The sequence below is a fragment of the Camelus dromedarius genome, unplaced genomic scaffold, assembly GCF_036321535.1.
Source record: "Camelus dromedarius isolate mCamDro1 unplaced genomic scaffold, mCamDro1.pat HAP1_SCAFFOLD_28, whole genome shotgun sequence".
NCBI classification, from domain to species: domain Eukaryota; kingdom Metazoa; phylum Chordata; class Mammalia; order Artiodactyla; family Camelidae; genus Camelus; species Camelus dromedarius.
The window spans coordinates 246,630-263,471 of NW_026989775.1; the positions used below are offsets into that span (position 1 = coordinate 246,630).

The window sequence follows — 16,842 nt, forward strand, 5'->3', positions numbered from 1 at the left end:
CCTAAGCAGACTAGACAATGCAGAGGGACTCATGGATGACTGTGAAAACAGGGGAACTGAAATCCCTTGATCAGAGGAAGACATAGAAAAGCAAGTATAAACCAATGCAAACATTTCTGTTGAATCCCGGGGTAAGACAAAGCATGAAAGTCTATGATTCAAAAGAGTCTAAGATGGGAATGCAAGAGATAAAAAAAAAAAAAGCCTGAAAAATTATTTGTAGAAAAATCAGAATGAAACTTTCTGAAAGCCAAGAAAGAATCATCTATATGATTTCAGGAGTACAAAGCGTCCAAATGAGGTGAAATCCCAATAGACCTACAAGCAGCAGTAGAATTCAAATCAACAAAGTTCATGATCATCCCAGTGATTTAAAATGCACCTAGATTAAAGCAACATCATCACAACAGTACCTCCAGTGGGGTTTCAGCTGCTATCTCGACAGAAATATTGCAGGACAGGGAAGAGTGCCAGGACATAGACCATAACCTGAATAAGAAAAAGCTGCAAACTTGGGTAGCCTTTGCCACATGACCGCCATTAATAATAAAGGCAGAGCTAGAGAATTTCACAGGCTGGCAAACCTTAAAATAATTCAGCAGTTCGAAAATTATCCTAAAATAAAGATTTAGATTTCTATGCTGAATAGAAAAGTAGCAAGATGAAATGGAAATAAGAAAACCATTATAGGAATTGCTGGAAGAGCATGAGTTGCAAAGAATAAAAAAGAAGAAGGCAAGGAGGACGGCAAAAAGCTAGAGATGTGAGAGGGAAGCAGGTAATCTTAGGTGATTTAAAGCACTATCTTAAGTGAATCAACTTCTATGACACTCTGAAGCAAACACAGAAATGCATGGCCTAATGTGTTTGCAAAACAAACAACAAGCAAACAATCAATCAAAAAAACACAAAAAGGGTACGTTTGGCTGACTTATACCAAAGCAACCATGACTATTCAAAACAAAATACTCAAAGAGATGTCAAGGATCATTCAGCAAGCATCGACCCAGTATCGCTGCTTGCATGTATTCAACACACTTGTATTCAGAAAAATGATGTGCACATAAATATTCATAAATATTGATTGATAAGAGTATATCATGACCCAAATCAAATGCCAAGTTTGAATAAAATGGATTCATAGTCCGTGATATATACTTACAAGTTTTCCAACAGTATGAATCAATGCCATATTCTACCCTAGGTAGAGAAGAAATGGCATAAGCCTATAACAAAGACAGGTAGCTCTGCAAAACTGTACTAAGTGTGAAAGAGGAAGCTAGTATAGTGCACGTAGTGATTTGTTCCATTTTTAGGAATTTCAGCCTCCATGATACAATTGGATCCATATTCTGAGATTATGGGTGTTTCAGCAGAAAGCAACAAACGGATATGTATTCTGGGTGAATGGATATTTCACAAACTTAATTTCCTTTAGTGTGTCACTGTGTAATGTGAACATTTAGAAAGTTTACACACGTGTGAAAGCATAAACTAAAATTGGTCACATTTCCCTCCGTTTGTACTGTGTATACGGATCTGAACAAAAGGAAAAAGGAAAGAAATAAGGACCATGGGACGCTAGTGGATAGAATCACATAAAACTTAGGAATCTGATGTGTGATGCAGCCATTCCCCCAACACTAATAAGATGCAGCAACCATCGGACATGGCAGCTACCTTTTGGATTCCAGGTGGAATGTTGGTGGGTACCGCGAGGCTTCTTGTGCCTGGTGGATCCAAGGTAACTGGGCAGAATTCTGTGGGTGGATCAGTTTGATGGAGGGGATGCTGCCCTCTGTGGAGCTTGTCTTAGTTCTTTTGTTCAGGAAGCTGTGTAAGTTCGAGATAATGCTGTTGCCCAAAAACCTGGTATCACGGGTTAGTTTCCAGAACCTGAAAGGGCAGACAGTGCATGATTTGCCTGTCATCAGCTTACTGGTGAGGGTCCGAAGTCCTTTCAGAACTGCCCAGTCCTGTTGAAGTCGACTTTATGGGAGACACGGAGAAAAGATGTCAGAAAAGCTGGCAGCACGGATTGAGGAGAGATGCCAACACATTGATGAGACTTGTTCTGCTACAATGGAGAATACTGGCATGGAGACATCTGTAGAGAATATCAGGCTTGAAAGACATTCATGACACATATTGAACCTCGCTGATACTGGCAGAAATATACGGAGTGTCAACATGCCCTTGAAGAAGTTACTCAATTCCATGCTCCAAGAACGGGTCCAAGAATCCCGACGTCTAAAAGAGAAGAGATGGCAGAGATGATAAAAGCGCTCGTGTTCTTGGAAGGGGTAGTGAGAATCCACATGTCCCAAGGGGCATTTACAAACCATTCAGACAAAAATGCACCAAGCCCAGGTAAGAATTTTCCCAGGTATGGGCCTAGATATCAAGAACTTTCTCTAACCTCCACTCCACTCAGGTATCCATTTTAAAGATAAGCACCTGAGGTGAAATGAAGTCAGTAGGAGAATAGTAAGCCGCTCCTAGAATCAGCATTCCAACAGCTTCACACTCTGTGAAAAACAGTGAAATTCTTAAAGATCAAATACTCTCGAATAAAATAGATATGAATTGAATACTTAGCTCACACAAATAAATGATGAACTTCCCGTAGATTCAGCAAATGCTGAAGTAATGTATTCTATGGGGTGAATGGAGTGTGGTAATTGAGGGGAATCTTTGACTGATCTTTAATAGATATTAGGCCTCATATTTTCAAGACAATATAGTCAAATATTAGAAGTCAGATAGTGAACTGAAATGTAAAAGTCGCCAAAGAATTTAAAGACACAGGTTATGTGGACCATGCTTCCCTTCAGTCAAGCCCATGGTGCACCTTATCATGGGGGTGCAGCATTGGTTGTGTAAATTGCTTTACACAACATGATTGGATGATTACATGTTCTCATCACTGATAGAAAAACACCTGGTTCTCAAAAGCCTAGCATAGCTGCAGAGGTTTCTCATAGATATAATGCCTCTAGGTGCTTTTAGAATCAAGCCTAAATGTTTATATTTTGTTCGGATTATCTTGTATTCTAGTAGAGAACAATGTTACACCTTGAAATGCCAACATTGGCCAGTATGAGACATTGGTAATAAAGGGCAACATCTGAACAAAGGAAACCTAGGTTTGGGGTTATTTCAAGGTTCCAATAGATATTTCATGGTTCCTGTTCGTGTTGGAGGCTTCAAGTGTAAACAGTTGACATGTCCCCGTCAACATTTTGGACTGCTATTTTACATCTTATCTTTGTATATTTTTCTTAGAGCTGACAATATGTTACAAAAATAGACAAGTCTGGTTTTAGGTAGATTTAGTATGTTTCAAAAACTAACTTCATTTTCATATAAATCCCAAAACATGTAAATCAATTCAAATAACATTTTAAAATACTGCAACTGAGTTATCAACACAATGTCAAAACTGGAGTCTTTGGACAAACCCTCCCACCATGGCTGTATAGAAAATACAGCTAAGTAAATATCATATTTCTGTGAATTATATCTGGAAAGTGTTGATTTATCACTGCCAGGTTGGCAGGGAACAAGTGCATCATGTGCTCACTCGCTCCTATGTACACAGCAATGTAAACATCCACTCAACCAGCCCTTGGAAAAGGACATTGCCGAAGAGTAGTCTGTTAATTCCAAAGAAAGGATGAGGCCCCAGAAACCTGTAAGGAGGAGAAGGCAATGTAGAGAATGGAAACCACTACAGGATCTGACCTCTGGTAATGGAGCAGCAAAGGTGAAACTCTGCTTTACTTGGACACACACTCTCAAGGGGACAGCACACATGGGATTGAAGGTGATGCGCTGAGTGTTAGAAGAGTTCACAGCAGATGCTTGGCTGACAGGACTCAAAGAAATCAGCACCAAATATCCCCAGATTTGAATCTGAGACCAAAACCCGAGCTGCCAAATTTGTGCTGGCAGAGGCAGCAGAAAATGAGGGATAGGGCTACTGATGATGGCACATGCTGAGTCTTAGGGATCTGGATTGCATTGTGGGTTGTGGTGGGTCCTATCAAGAGAGCAAACAGACTTGTGATCCAAATGAGAAAGCAACCAAACTAGCGTGCGAGTTTGAGTTTTTCCGTATGTCCCATGGCCACATCCACTGCATCTGCAGGACCAGGGACAAATTTGGCATTTTGCCAATAGAGCACATGTGGGGCTCAATCAGAGATATTTTGCATGTGGCCTGAGGAATCCAGGGGGCCTTGGGTTTCAAATCAGTATTAAAAGCATTAGGATCTGCTACATTCAATATCTGGAGTGGGATTACGGTTTGGTTTGAGGAAGAGGAAGCAGAAGAGCTCTGTTCATCCCTTCCTGCACTCATGACACAAGGATGAGAGAACAAGGAAGAGTGGTCAAAGTCTACAGCATGAGAAGATGAAGAAATTCATTTAGCAATTTCTCCCAAATGTAGATGCTACATTTTGAAAGGCACTGACATGGTACTGCACCAAGAAAACTTACGTCGGTCTGCGGGATCATTCCAGCAGGCCCTGTTCTATGACATCCATAGATAAGTTTCCACTGGTGTTTCTGTAGACAGAGAAGCTCTGGGAACAACTGGTAATATTGGGACATTCCCATGGCAATAGAAAGCACAAGCTCACTGTCAGTTTCCTCTTTTGGAAACACTCCGAAATGACATACAGAAGAATGCAGAGCTGAAAATCTTTAGAAGCTTCATTTCCACAAGAGGAAGTGTCCTGTGCACTTTCACAATTCTGAGATAAGCGTAATAAAAATGAGGTTATACTAATCGAAATATTATGTTGTGTTCATCACAACAAATGTAACACCAGCAATTAGAGATATACCAGACAACACACACAGGAACAAGACTTGGCATCAATGTCTAGGAAAAATTGTCCTCACAGAAATATCATGGAATTGTGTACACCCAAGTGTCTATAATATTCACTTAACAAAGCCCTATAAGTGTACATTAGATACCTGATAGTACTTGAACAGTAGAGATAAAGAAGCATAGGAAAAGAAACAGGAAGTACCCTTTACAGTTCCAAAGAGATTGATGACCCAAAAAATAAGCTTCCAAACAACTAGACTGCAAAACTCTACCAGAGAAATTATTGAAAACGGAGGTATGGAAAACACCGAGGAACAACAGTATCTCAGAAATACAAAAGGCAGAATACCAGAAAAGGGGCAGAGAAACTATAAAGACGAGCCAAATAATATCAGAAAACTCAAATGATGAGATAATAACAGGGCTAAAGTCAGTCCTAAGCAGACTAGATAATACAGAGGGACAAGTGAATGTCTGTGAAGACAGGGAAACATAAATTCCTCGATCAGAAGAACACATAGAAAAGCAAGTGAAAACCAACGCAAACATTGCTGTTGAATCTCGGGGTAAGACACAGCATGAAAGACTAAGATTCATGAGAGTACCAGATGGGAATGCAAGAGATTAAATAAAGGAAAAGAGTCTGAAAGTTATTTGTAGAAATATCAGACTGAAAATGTCTGAAAGCCAAGAAAGAATCATCTATACGATTTCAGGATGTACACAGAGCCCAAAGGAGCTGGAATCTCAATAGACCTACAAGCAGCTGTATAATTCATATCAACAAAGTTCATAATCATCCTAGTGATTTAAAATGACCTAGACGAAAGCAACTTAGTCTCAACAGAACATCCAGAGGGGTTTCAGCTTATATCTCGACAGAAATATTGCAGCGGAGGTTGGAGAGCCAGGACATAGACCTTAATATGAATGAGAAAAAGCTGCAAACTAGGGTAGCCTATGCCACATGAACGCCATTAATAATAACGGCAGAGCTAGAAAATTTCACAGACAGGCAAAACTTAAAAGAATTCAGCAGTTTGAAACTTTCCCTGAAAGGAAGATGGAGAATTCTACCCTGAATAGAAAAGAAGTAAGATGAAATGGAAATAAGAAAACCATTATTGGAAATGCAAGAAGAGCATGAGTTGCAAAGAATAAAAGAAGAAGTCAAGTAGGAGATATGAGATATGAGAGAGGGAAGCAGGAAATCATAGGTGATTTTAAGCACTATCTTAAGTGAATCAGCTTCTATGACTCTCTGAAGTAAACGGAGAGATGCATTGCCTAATATGTTTGCAAAACAAACAACAAGCAAACAAACAATCAAACAAACACAAAAAGTATACGGCTGGCTGACATATACCAAAGGAACCATGACTATTCAAAAGAAAATTTTCAAAATGATGTCAAGGATCACTCAGCACGCATCAAACCAGTATCACTGCTTGCATGTACAAAATATGCTGGTATTCAGAAAAATGATGCCTGCATATATATTCATAAATATTGATCCATAAGAGTATATCTTGACCCAAATCAAATGCCGAGTTTGAATAAAATGGATTCATCGTCCATGTCATAGGCTTACAAGTTTTCCAACAGGATGAATGAATGCCATATTCTACCCTAGGTAGAGACGAAATGGCATAAGCCCATAACAAAGAAAATTAGCTCTGCAAAAAAGTACTAAGAGCGAAAGAGAAAGACAGTAAATTGCACAAAGGGATTGGTTTCATTTCTTGGAAATTCATCCCCCATGAAACAATTGGATCCATATTATGAGAGTGTGGGTGTTTTGGGAGAAAGCAACAAACGGATATGTATTCTGGGTGAATGGATATTACACAAACATAATTTCCTTCAGTGTGTCTCTGTGTACTGTGAACTGTTAGAAAGTTTAAAGTCGTGTGAAACCATAAACTAAAATTGGTCACATTTCCCTCCATTTGTACTGTGTATACGGATCTGAACCAAAGGAAAGAGGGAAGATAAAAGGACAGTGGCATGCTAGAGGATAGAATCACATTTAACTTAGGAACCTCTCGTTTGATGCAGCCCCTCCCCAAAAAATAATAAGATGCAGCAACCATTGGAGATTGCAGTTACCATTTGGAATCCAGGTGGAATGTTGGTGGGTACCAAGAGGCTTGTTGTGGCTGGTGGATCCAAGGAAACTGGGCAGAATCCTGTGGGTGGTTCAGTGTGATGGAGGGGCTGTCACCCACTGTGGAGCTTTTCTTAGTTCTTTTCTTCAGGAAGCTGTGTAAGTTCGAGATAGTGCTGCTGCCCAAAGACCTGAGATCACGGGTCAGTTTCCAGAACCTGAAAGAGCAGACAGTGGAAGATCTGCCTGTCATCATCTTACTGGTGAGTCTCCAAGGTCCTTTCAAAATTGCCCAGTCCTGTTGAAGTCGACTTTATGGGAGACACGAAGAGAAGCTGGCAGAAAAGATGGCTGCACGGCTTGAGGAGAGATGCGAATATATTGATGAGAGTTGTTCTGCTACAATTGGGAATACTGGCATGGAGACATCTGTAGAGAATACCAGGCTCGAGAGAAATTCATGAGACATACTGAACCTCGCTGATAGTGGAAGAAATATACCGAGTGTCAACGTGACCTTGAAGAAGTTACTCAATTCCCTGCTCCAAGAACAGGTCCAAGATTCCTGACGTCTAAAAGAGAAGATATGGCAGAGATGATAAAATTGCTCGTGTTCTTGGAAGAGGTCGTGAGAATCCACACGTCCCAAGGGGCATTTACAAACCAATCAGACAAAAATGCACAAAGCCCAGGTAAGAATTTTCCCTGGTATGGGCCTTGCTATCAAGCACTTGCTCTACTGTCCCCTCCACTCAGGCATCCATTTTAAGGGATCAGCACCTGAGATGAATTGAATCCAGTAGTAGAATAGCAAGCCCCTCCTAGAATCAGGGTTCGAACAGATTCACACTCTGTGAACAACAGTGATCTCCTAAAAGATCAAATACTCTCGACTAAAATAGATAGGAATTGAATACTTAGCTCACACAAAGAAATGATGACCTTCCCCTAGATTCAGCAAATGCTGGGGTTATGTCTTCTTTTGGGTGAAGGGAATGTTGTAAGTGAGGGGAAACTTTGACTGAACTTGAATAGGTACTAGGCCTCAGATATTCAAGACAGTGCAGTCAATTATTATAAGACAGATGGTGAACTGAGCAGTAAAATTCACCAAAGACATTAAAGACACAGGTTATGTGGACATTCTTTCACTTCTGTCACGCCCCGGGTACACTTTTTCATGGGGGTGCAGACTTGGTTGTGTTAAATTGCTTTACAAAGCATGATCAGATGGTTAAGTGTTCTCATCACTGATAGAAAAACACATGGTTCTCAAAAGCCTAGGATAGCCGCAGCAGGTTTCTCATAGCTATAAAGCCTCTATGTGCTTTTAGAACCAAGCCTAAATATATACATATTGTTTGGATTTTCTTGTATTCTAGTAGAGAGGAATGTTGCACCTTGAAATGACAACATTGGCCAGTATGTGTCATTGGTAATAAAGGGCAACACCTGCAAAAGGAAAACCCAGTTTGGGGGTTATTTCATGGTTCCAATAGGTGTTTCATGGTTCCTGCTGGTGTTGGAGGCTTCAACAGTAAACAGTTGACATGTCCCCTTCAACATTTTGGACTGCTATTTTACATTCTATCTCTCTATTTTTTCCTTAGACCTGAAAAAATGTTACAAAAATTTACACGTCTGGCTTCTAGGTAGATTTAGTATGTTTCAAAAACGAACTTCATTTTCATATAAATCCCAAAACATGTAAATCAATTCCATTAACATTTTAAAAACTGCAACTGAGTTATCAACACAATGTCAAAACTGGAGTCTTTGGACAAACCCTCCCACCATGGCTGTATAGAAAATAGAGCTAAGTAAACATAACATTTCTGTGAATTATATCTGGAAAGTGATGATTTATCAATGCCCATGTGGCATAGAACCAATGCAACCTGCGCTCACTTGCTCCCATATACACAGCAATGTAAACATTCACTCACCCAGCCCTTGGCACAGGACACTTGCCGAAGAGTGGTCTGTTACTTCCAAAGACAGGATGAGGCCTCAGAATCCTGGAAGGAGAAGAAGGCAATGTAGAGAACGGAAACCACTACAGGATCTGACCTCTGGTAATGGAGCAGCAAAGGTGAAACTATGCTTTACCTGGACTCACACTCTCAAGTGGACAGCACACATGGGATTGAAGGTGATGCACTGAGTGTTAGAAGAGTGCACAGCAGATGCTTGGCTGACAGGACTCAAAGAAATCAGCACAAAATATTCCCACAATTGATTCTGAGACCAAAGACCCGATCTGCCAAATTTGAGCTGGCAGAGGCAGCAATAAATGAGGGTTAGGGCTACGGATGATGTCTCACGCTGAGTCTCAGGGATCTGGATTGCGTTGTCTGTTGTGGTGGGTCCTATCAAGATAGCAAAACGACCTGTGACCCCAATGAGAGAGCAACAACACTAGCGCACAAGGTTGAGTTTATCCATATGTCCCATAGCCACATCCACTGCATCTGCAGGACCAGGGATCAATTTGGCATTTTGCCAATAGAGCACGTGTGGGGTGCAGTCAGAGATATTGTGCATCATGCCTGAGGGATGCAGAGGTCCTTGGGTTTGAAATCAGTATTAAAAATTTTAGGATTTGCTACATTCATAACCTGGAGTGGGATTACAGTTTGGTTTGAGGCACAGGATGCGGAACAGCTCTGTGGTTGCCTTCGGGCAACCATGACACAAGGATGAGGGAACAAGGAAGTGTGGTCAAATTCCACAGAGTGAGAAGATGAAGTATTTCCTTCAGTATTATCTCCCAAAACCAGACGCTACATTTTGAATGGCACTGACATGATATTGCACTGAGTACACATATGTCGGTATGCGGGATCATTCCAGCAGGACCTGTTGTATGACATACATATATATGTTTCCACCGGTGTTTCCTTAGACAGAGAATCTCTTTGAAGAACTGGTAATATTGGGAGATACCCATGGTAATAGAAAGCACAAGCTCACTGTCAGTTTGCTGTTTTTGAAACACTCCAAAATGACATACAGGAGAATGTAGAACTGAAAATTTTTAGAAGCTTCATTTCTACAAGTTTAATTGTCCTGTGCAGTTTCAGAATTCTGAGATAAGTGTAATAAAAATGAGGTTATACTAATCGAAATATTATGGTGTGATCATCACAACAAGACAACACCACCAATTAGAGATATACCAGACAACACACACAAGAACAGGACATGGAATCAAAGTTTTGGAAAAATTGTTCTCACAGAAGTATCATGGAATTTAATTCACCCAAGAGTCTATAATATTCACTTAACAAAGTCCTATAAGTCTTAATTAAATACCTGATAGTATTTGAAATAGAGGTAAAGCAGCATAGGTAAAGAAACAGGAAGTACAATTTTCAGTCCCAAAGAGATTGAAGGCCCAAAAAATAAGCTTCCAAACAACTAGATGGCAAAAAGTTACCAGAGCATGTATTGAAAACGGAGGTGAGGAAAACACTGATGAACAACATTGTGTCAGAATCACAAAAGGCCGAATACCAGAAAAGTTGAAGAGAAATTCTAAAGAGGAGCCAAATAATATCAGAAAACTCAATGGATGAGATAATAACAGGGCTAAAGTCAGTCCTAAGCAGACTACATAATGCAGAGGGACTCGTGAATGACTGTGAAGACAGAGGAACAGAAATCCCTCGATCAGAAGAAGACATAGAAAAGCAAGTGTAAACCAATGCAAACATTGCTGTTGAATCCCAGGGGAAGACAAAGCATGAAGGACTATGATTCATGAGATTCCCAGACGGGAATGCAAGAGATTAAAAAAAAAAAATTCTTAAAAGTTATTTGTAGAAAAATCAGACTGAAACTTTCTGAAAGCTAAGAAAGAATCATCTATACGATTTCAGGTTGTACACAGCGTCCAAAGGAGGTGGAATCCAAATAGACCTACAAGCAGCTGTATAATTCAAATCAACCAGGTTCATGATCATCCCAGTGAGTTAAAATGCACCTAGACGAATTCAACTTAGTCAAAACAGAACCTCCAGAGGGGTTTCAGCTGATATCTCGAGAGAAATATTTCAGGACAGGGAGGAGAGCCAGGACATAGATTTTAACCTGAATGAGAAAAGGCTGCAATATAGGGTAGCCTATGCCACATGACCGCCATTAATAAGAACGGCAGATCTATAGAAATTCACAGACCAGCAAAACTTAAAGGAATTTAGCAGTTCAAAACTTACCATAAAACAAAGATTGAGAATTCATTCCTGAATAGTAACGAATCAAGATGTAATGGATATGAGAAAACCATTATTGGAAATGCAAGAAGAACATGAGTTGCAAAGAATAAAAAAGAAGAAAGCAAGGAGGACAGCAAAAGCCTAGAAATGTGAGAGGGAAGCAGGAAATCATAGGTGATTTTAAACACTATCTTAAGTGATTCAGCTTCTATGACTCTCTGTTTGAAGCAAACGGAGAGATGCATGGCCTAATGTGTTTGCCTAACAAACAAAAAGCAAAGAAACAATCAATCAAAGAAACACAAAAAGGATACGGTTGGCATACATATACCAAAGGAACCATGATTATTCAAAAGAAAATACTCAAAGTAATGTCAACAAGCATTCAGCAAGCATTGAACCAGTATTGCTGCTTGCATGTACTCGAAAAGCTTGTATTCAGGAAAATGATGCGTGAGTAAATATTCATCAATATTGATTCATAAGAGTATATCGTGACCCAAATCAAATGCCGAGTTTGAATAAATGGATTCATATTCCTTGATATAGACTTACAACTTTTCCAACAAGATGAATCAATGCCATATTCTACCCTAGGTAGAGACGAAATGGCAAAAGCCTATAACAAAGACAAGGAGCTCTGCAAAACTGTACTAAGAGCAAAAGAGACAGACAGGAAAGTGCACATAGGGATTGGTTTCATTTCTTGGAATTTCAGTCCCCATGAAACAATTGGATCCATATTCTGAGAGTGTGGGTGTTTCAGCAGAAAGCAACAAACGGATATGTATTCTGGGTGAATGGATATTACACAAACATAATTTCCTTTAGTGTGTCTCTGTGTACTGTGAACTGTTAGAAAGTTTAAAGTCGTGTGAAACCATAAACTAAAAATGGACACATTTCCCTCCGTTTGTACTGTGTATACGGATCTGAACAAAAGGAAAGAGAGAAGGAAAAAGGACCATTGGACGTTAGTGAATAGAATCACATTAATCTTAGGAATCTGTCATCTGATGCAGCCCCTCCCCCAACAATAACAAGATGTAGCAACCATTGGAGATGGCAGTTACCGGTTGGATGCCAGGTGGAATGATGGTGGGTACCACGAGGCTTGTTGTGGCTGGTGGATCCAAGGAAACTGGGCAGAATTCTGTGGGTGGATCAGTGTGATGGAGGGGCTGACGCCATCTGTGGAGCTTGTCATAGTTCATTTGTTCGGGAAGTTATGTCAGATCGAGATACTGCCCAAAGACCTGAGATCACGGGTCAGTTTCCAGAACCTGAAAGGGCAGACAGTGGAAGATCTGCCTGTCATCAGCTTATAGGTAGGCTCCTTGGTCCTTTCAGAATTGCCCAGTCCTGTTTAATTCGACTTTATGGGAGACACGAAGAGAAGCTTGCAGAAAAGCTGGCTGCATGGATTGAGGAGTGATGAGAAAAGATTGATGAGAGTTGTTCTGCCTCAATGGAGAATGCTGGCATGGAGACATCTCTAGAGAATACCAGGTTCGGAAGACATTCATGAAACTTATTGAATCTCGCTGATACTGGCCGAAATATAAGGAGTGTCAACCTCCCTTGAAGAAGTTATTCAATTCCCTACTAAAAGAACGGGTCGAAGATCCCCGACGTCTAAAAGAGAAGAGTTGTCAGAGAAGATTAATGCGCTCCTGTTCTTGTAATGGGTCGTAAGATTCCACACATCCCAAGGGGCATTTAGAAACAATTCAGACCTCAAAGCACCAAGCCCAGGTAAGACATTTACCAGGTATGGGCCTAGCTATCAAGCACTTGCTCTACCCTCCCCTCCACTCAGTCATCCACTTTAAAGGATCAGCTCCTGAGGTGAAATGAAACCATTAGGAGATTAGCAAGCCCATCCAAGAATCAGGGTTCAAAAAGATTCACTCCCTGTGAACAACAGTGAAATTTTTAAAGATCAAATACTCTCGACAAAAATATATAGGAATTGAATAATTAGCTCACAAAAAGAAATGATGACCTTCCTGTAGATTCAGCAAATGCTGGGGTAATGTCTAATTTGGGGTGAATGTAGTTTTTTAACTGAGGTGAATCTATGACTGAACTTGAATAGATATAACGCCTCAGTTTTACAAGACAGTATAGTCAAATATTAGAAGTCAGATAGTAAACTGAATTGTAAAAGTTGCCAAAGACATTAAAGACACAGGACAAGTGAACCGTCTTTCCCTTCAGTCAAGCCCCGGGTGAAATATATCATGGGGGTGCAGACTTGGATTTGTTAAATTGCTTGACCCATAATGATCAGAAGATTAAGCATTCTCATCACTGATAGAAAAAAAAAAAACCTGGTTCTCAAAAGCCTAGCATACTTGCAGCAGGTATCTCATAGATATAACACCCATAGGTGCTTTAGGATTCAAGCATAATATATATATTTTGTTTGGATTTTTTTGTATGTTAGTAAAGAGGAATGTTACACCTTGAAATGCCAACATTGGCCAGTATGTGTCATTGGAAGTGAAGGGCAAAATTGCACAAGGGAAACCCAGGATGGGGGTTATTTCATGGTTCCAATACTTATTTACTGGTTCCTGTTGGTGTTGGAGGCTTCAAGAGTAAAGAGTTGACATGATCCGTTAAAAATTAGGACTGCTATTTCCATTTCATCTGTCTATTATTTCCTTAGAGCTGACAAAATGTTACAAAAATAGACAAGTCTGGCTTCTAGGTAGATTTAGTATGTTTCATAAAATAACTTCATTTTCATATAAATCCCAAAACAAGTAAATCAATTCTATTTATATTTTAAAAACTGAAACTGAGTTATCAACACAATGTCAAAACTGGAGTTTCCGGGAAACACTCCCACCATGGCTGTATAAAATACAGAGCAAAATAAACGTCATATTTCTGTGAATTATATCTGGAAAGTGATGATTTATCAATGACCAGTTGGGAGAGAAACAGTGCAACTTGCGCTCACTTGCTCCCATGTACACAGTAATGTAAACATCCACTCACCCAGCCCTTGGCACAGGACACTTGCCGAAGAGTGGTCTGTTATTTCCAAAGACAACATGAGGCCTCAGAGTCCTTGAAAGAGGAGAAGGAAATGTACAGAACGGAAACCACTACAGGATCTGACCTCTGGTAATAGAGCAGCAATGGTGAAACTCTGCTTTACTTGGACGCACACTCTCAAGCTGACTGCACACATGGGATTGAAGGTGATGCACTGAGTGTTAGAAGAGTGCACAGCAGATGCTTGGCTGACAGGACTCAAAGAAATCAGCACAAAATATCCCCACAATTGATTCTGAGATCAAGAACCGAGCTGCCAAATTAGAGCTAGCAGAGGCATCAGAAAATGAGGGATAGGGGTACGGATGATGGCACACGCTTAGTCTCAGGGATCTGGATTGCGTTGTGGGTTGTGGTGGGTCTTATCAAGAGAGCAAACCGACTTGTGACCCCAATGAGAATGCAACCACACTAGCACGCTAGTTTGAGTATATCGATATGTCCCATGGCCACATCCAATACATCAGCATGACCAGGGACCAATTTGGCATTTCGCCAATAGAGCATGTGTGCAGCTCAATCAGAGATATTGCAGAATGTGTCTGAGCGATCCAGGGGGCCATGGGATTGAAATCAGTATTAAAAGCTTTGGGATTGGCTACATTCATAACCTGGAGCTAGATTACATTTTGGTTTGAGGCACAGGATGCGGAAGTGCACTGTGGTTGCCTTCGTGCACCCATGACACAAGGATGAGTGAACAAGGAATAGTGGTCAAAGTCCACAGCATGAGAAGATGAAGAATTACCTTCAGCATTATCTCCCAAATGCAGATGCTATATTTTTGATGGCACTGACATGGTACTGCACCGAGGACACATATGTCGGTCTTCAGGATCGTTCCAGCAGGCCTTGTTGTATGACATCCATAGATATGTTTCCACTGGTGTTTCTGTAGACAGAGAATCTCTGGGAAAAAATGGTAATATTGGGACATTCCCATGGAAAGAGAAAGCACAAGCTCACTGTCAGTTTCCTGTTTTGGAAACACTCCAAAAGCACATACACCAGAATGCAGAGCTGAAAGTCTTTAGAAGCTTCATTTCCACAAGTGGAAGTGTCCTGTGCAATTTCAGGATTCTGAGATAAGCGTAATAAAAATGAGGTTATACAAATCGAAATTTTATGCTGTGTTCATCACAACAAAGGCAACACCAGCAATTAGGGATATAAAAGACAACACACATAAGAACAGGACATAGAATTCATGTCTAGGAAAAATTGTACTCACAGAAATATCATGGAATTGCTTACACCAAATAGTCTATTACATTCACTTAACAAAGCCCAATAATACTACATTAGATACCTGATAGTACTTGACCAGTAGAGATAAAGGAGAATAGGAAAAGAAACAGGAAGTACCATTTTCACTTCCAAAGAGATGGAAGGCAAAAAAATAAGCTTTCAAACGACTAGGCTGCATAAGGCTATCAGAGTAAGCACTGAAAATGGAGGTGAGGAAATCACTGAAGGAAAAGAGTGTCTCAGATTCACAAAAGGCAGAATACCAGAAAAGGGGAAGAGAAAATCTAAAAATAAGCCAAATAATATCAGAAAACTCAAATGATGCGATAATAACAGGGCTAAAGTCAGACCTAAGCAGCCTAGATAATGCAGAGGGATTCGTGAATGACTGTGAAGACAGGGGAACAGAAATTCCACGAGCAGAAGAATACATAGAAAAGCAAGTGTAATCCAATGCAAACATTTCTGTTGAATGATGGGGTAAGACAAAGCATGAAAGACTATCATAACTAAGAGTCCCAGATGGGAATGAAAGAGATTAAAAAAAAAAAAAGTTTGAAAATTCATTTGTTGAAAAATCAGACTGAAACTTTCTGAAAGCCAAGAAAGAACCATCTATAAGATTTCAGGAAGTACACAGCGTCCAAAGGAGGTTGAATCCCAATAGACCTACAAGCAGCTGTAGAATTCCAATCTACAAAGTTCACGATCATCCCATTGATTTAAAATGCACCTAGACGAAAGAAACTTAGTCAAAACAGAACCTCCAGAGGGGTTTCAGCTGATGTCTCGAGAGAAATATTGCAGGATAGGGAGGATTGCCAGGACATAGACCATCAACTGAATGAGATAAAGCTGCAATTTATGTTAGCCTATGCCACATGTCCGATATTAATAATAACAGCAGAGATAGAGAATTTCACAAACCTTCAAAACTTAAATGAAATCAGCAGTTTGAAACTAACCCTAAAAGAAAAATTGAGAATTCTATCATGAATAGAAAGTAGCAAGATGAAATGGGTATAAGAAAACCATTATTGGAAATGCAGGAAGAGCTTGAGATTCAAAGAATAAAAAAGAAGAAGGCAAGGAGGACAGCAAAACCCTAGAGATGGGAGAGGGAAGCAGGAAATCATAAGTGATTTTAAGCACTATCTTAACTGAATCAGCTTTTATGACTCTCTGTTTGAAGCAAACGGAGAGATGCATGGCCTAATGTGTTTGCAAACAAACAACAAGCAAACAAACAATCAATCAAACAAACACAAAAAGGGTACGGTTGTCTGACATATACCAAGGAAACCATGAATATTCAAAAGAAAATACTCAAAGTGATGTGAAGGATCATTCAGCACCCA

At 40.0% G+C, this 16,842-nt stretch overlaps 2 long non-coding RNA genes across 6 annotated transcripts in view; both read right to left on the bottom strand.

Annotated features, from left to right (window-relative positions):
- Window positions 1-15,017, bottom strand: part of LOC135320624 (uncharacterized) — a 39,695-nt gene extending 24,678 nt beyond the window's left edge. For 2 of the 3 annotated variants that reach the window (XR_010379866.1, XR_010379864.1), the window contains exons 1-2: window positions 6,953-7,299; window positions 1,681-2,250 (exon numbers count right to left, since the gene is read on the bottom strand). This is a non-coding gene — a long non-coding RNA (uncharacterized LOC135320624). Of the gene's footprint in view, window positions 1-1,680; window positions 2,251-6,952; window positions 7,300-14,984 lie in introns of those variants that run through there. The other variant, XR_010379865.1, reaches the window with a different exon arrangement.
- On the bottom strand, window positions 7,457-13,296 carry LOC135320617 (uncharacterized). 3 transcript variants are annotated; one of them, XR_010379855.1, is made up of 4 exons: window positions 12,241-13,296; window positions 9,060-9,319; window positions 8,897-8,968; window positions 7,457-7,522 (listed from the first exon to the last, which is right to left on the bottom strand). It is a non-coding gene; the product is annotated as an uncharacterized LOC135320617 (long non-coding RNA). The 3 variants fall into 3 exon arrangements; XR_010379856.1 differs by lacking the exon at window positions 9,060-9,319; XR_010379854.1 differs by lacking the exon at window positions 12,241-13,296 and having other exon boundaries at window positions 9,060-9,477.
- Window positions 15,018-16,842: the final 1,825 nt, after the last annotated feature.